Source organism: Heterocephalus glaber, unplaced genomic scaffold (genome assembly GCF_053883595.1).
Source record: "Heterocephalus glaber isolate CG9 unplaced genomic scaffold, H.glaber_assembly_v1.0 deba00001465, whole genome shotgun sequence".
Classification (NCBI taxonomy): Eukaryota; Metazoa; Chordata; class Mammalia; order Rodentia; family Bathyergidae; genus Heterocephalus; species Heterocephalus glaber.
The window spans coordinates 6,984,222-6,987,923 of NW_028258312.1; the positions used below are offsets into that span (position 1 = coordinate 6,984,222).

At 35.8% G+C, this 3,702-nt stretch overlaps 1 non-coding gene across 1 annotated transcript; it reads left to right on the plus strand.

Annotated features, from left to right (window-relative positions):
- The first annotated feature begins 3,240 nt into the window (after window positions 1-3,240).
- Window positions 3,241-3,378, plus strand: LOC147826562 (U4 spliceosomal RNA). Its single transcript, XR_015439021.1, has one exon. It is a non-coding gene; the product is annotated as a U4 spliceosomal RNA (small nuclear RNA).
- The last annotated feature ends 324 nt before the right edge of the window (window positions 3,379-3,702 follow it).

Consider the following 3,702-nt stretch of genomic DNA (forward strand, 5'->3'; position numbering starts at 1 on the left):
ACCTCAAACTATCTAAGTCCAGTCAAACTTCCAGGTAACTTTTAATCATATGAATAATCCTAGATGAACCCTGAAAAAGAACTGAGTTCAACACATATTGCTGACCTACAGAATAGTGAGCAAATCAAATTATTGCTGGGATACTACGAAATTTTGGAGCAGTATATTAAGCAGCAATACATAACTGATGCATAACTTCAGTAGAAGGCACATGGTGGATAAAGAGTCAAATATATATATATATATATATATATATATATATATATATATATACATGGCAAATATTAACAAAGTGAAAGTTCAGCTTTCTATATTAATATCAGACAAAATAGACTTTTAAGACAAAATCCTTTATTAGAGTTAGAGGGTCAATATAATTCTTAACTGCATATACCTTATAAAATGTCCTCAAAATAGATAAAGCAGGAAAAAAAGGTTGGAACTACAAGGAGATAAATTCAAAATAATACAACTTATTAAAATAAGTCAAGCAGACAAAAATAAATTTGAATAATGCAATTAAAATGTTGAAGACCCTTTTAGGGTGGAGAGAATTCTAAGAAAATCCCCAAATGACATGCCCTATATAACCCTCTCCTCTTGCGTGTGTGCAGAACCTGTGAATAGGATGGGATAGTCACTTTCCATCATTGTATCTGACTCCTTCTTACCAGACTAGGGAGAAAGATTCTTCTGCTGGTTTTGAAAAAGTAACCTCCTATCTTTGAAAGGCTCCATGGCTAGGACCAGAGTGGGTTATAGGTGCTGAGAGCAACCACAGATCAACAACCAGGAAGAATATGAGGGCATCAGTTCTATAGCCACAAAGAGCTGATAAATACTGACAACTTGAATTAGCCTGGAAGAAGATCCTCAGCTGCAATGAAAACACTGCTGGTGTACACTTTGATTTCAGTCTTATGAGATTAACAATTCCATGCCCAACTTACAGAAACAGTGAATTAATAAATGGATGACATTTTAAGCCTCTGAGTTTATATTAATTTATTATGTAAAAATAAAAATGAATATACATTAAACCATTAGAGAAGTATATTTTCAGCTATTCATGGAATGGTTATAAAAAATGATCACAAACCAGGTCTTAGGGCAAGTTTCAGCAAATTTCAAATAACTGATGTCAGACAGACTATTTTCTGATCCCAAGACAATTACATTACAATCTGAACATTAGTTTCAGGGAATCCTGAAGTTTTCAGTGTCCCAGTGTAGCCTAAAAGTGTTAAAAATACAATGAAAATACTGTATATGAGCAAAAGCCTGAGATCAAGAAAAAGAAGTCATAATGAGTGAAAATGTTGGAATCAGGGACAAATGACTATAAGCTGGGACTAGCTGTGGTGCCTATTCCTGGATAGTTCATGACAGGCCAGCTACAAGCTGTACTTCTGCAGTCACTAGTCCAGGGACCAACAAAGCAGCCACTCTACAGCTGGACCAGCAATTACTCTGAGGTCATTTTTCTTCCCACCATCCTAGACTCAAGAAAGCACCCCTAACACTTTCTGGAGAGAACTAGGTAAGAGGGAAGGGAGACAGAAGACTGAGTACTGGTTCAAAAGGGAATGTGAATCCTCATAAGACTATTTAAATGGAAGCAGATTGAGATATTACTGCTTAGAAGGTCTAAATTTTGTGTAGTGTCTCTGCCATACAATTTGGTGGCTGGCAAGGCATTTTTTTCCATATCTGAGAGGAGCATAAGTCTGAATACTTTAACACACCACGCAGTTTGCTTTAAGATTCACTTAAAAAATAGTTTTAAAAATCAACTTTTAGCATCTTGTGGGTGGTGTTTACTTGTTAGCTCTATCTCTGTACCAAGATCTCAAATTCAAGTGCTTACAGGGAACAGGTAGGTAACCTATATGAATGAATCAGACTAATTTTAAAAGAAAAGGATTGGTGGAATTTTTATTAAATGGAATACATGTCCCAAATTAAAGGTTCTCTAATTCTGTGGACTGGTTCTGGATGGTATGCCATCATTTCACAGTTTGGTCAAATTGTATCATAATTAAATATTTTTGTATCTGTTTTCCCCACAATGAGATCTTCCAAGTGTTGGAACAGTGTCCTATTCATCTTTATATCCCCAGGGTATATACCCTGGCACACAGTAGCCTGAAATAAACATTTGTGGCAGGAATGTTGAATGAATGAATAAATGAACAAGGGACCATGGCAACAAATTATCCAGATCAATGCATTAACTGAATGATAGCATGAGTAATCAAATCAGGGGTGTGAGCATGAGACACCTCACAAAGGTCTGCCGGTCTGTAATATGACATGCAAACAGCTGACAGCTCTTTGCTTAATGACACTCTGTAATCTGAGATTCTAGAAGCTCAGTGTTTGAAAAGGCACTAATTTCTTTCATTTTTAATTAGGTGACCAGTGATTAGATTATTATTGCTAGAGACAGGCTGATTAAGAAGTCACTGACTAGTCATTTGTCCTCCTCAGAGGGCTGTCACATGGGTACATTTACATAATGACAGCTACCCCGCTGGGAGCTCTACTCTGCTTCTGTCACTTCTGGTGATAAATGCTGGTTCCTCACTGCTTGGGACTTCAGTAAATTTTTCCAAACAGGCAATCTTTTTGAGGAAACTTTTATTGAAAAACCTTAGAAATGAAATTGCTCCCTAAAAGAATTTGCTACTGCTTCTGTACTCTCTTTCTTCTTAGAAAGTTTGTTAAGGTGGTTGGGGAAAGGGAGGGTTCACAATTTCCACCTTAAATGCTCTGTGGAAATTGGTTAAAAGTGCATCACTTTAAAGGGGGTGAGAAAGTTAGGAGAGTGTGTATGTAGAGATTGGGTATGGGTTGAGGAGCTGGGGATATATGGGAGGTTCGCTCCTAAATACTGTATCCGAAAAGCAGAGAAATACCTTTTCACTGGAGCAATCCCAAGACTTTAGGCTGCTTTATTTTTTTCTCATTTTTCATTTTCAAAACCTTTGAAAGTCTCATTGTGTATCTCCACTTTTGCAAAAACAGTTGATTACATTCAGAAAATGAAAGTCAGTGAGATATGACAGAGAGAGAGAGGGAAAAACTAAGAGGGAGAGAGAGAATCCTATGTCTGATTATTTCAGATTAGTGAAGCCTCAGTTATTTTCTAAATGGAATGCTATTAATCAAGTCCCCAAGTTGAATCACAGAAAGAACAAGTGGAAAAACTGAATTCAGGTGCAGCATTTAAAATAGCCAAGCTTTGCGCAGTGGCAGTATGGTAGCCAATGAGGTTTATCCAAGGCGTGATTATTGCTAGTTAAAATAGCCAAAAAATATAAGACAAATTAGCTCTTTTGGATTAAGTGTTCTAAATTAAGGAAAAGTCTAACTATGCAAAACAAGGAAAACTGATTTGCAGTACTGTCAACTAGGAGCATTCTGGATTATGTAATGATAGCCTACTCTTGTGCTTGAAACTTTTGGAAACAGGTAAAATATTTTTATGCATTTTATTTAAATTAATTTGTTTAACAAATCTATTTTTTCCATTATTAAGCTCAGTAAGGAGCCTGAATTGTGGGAGTATATTAAGATAAAAAGGATTTATTTCAAGGATATGTGTTCAATATCAAAAAAACCTACAAATGCAATTCACCACATTAACATATTTTTAAGAGGAAAAGCATATTAGTTCTGATCACTTATTTTGCTCATAAA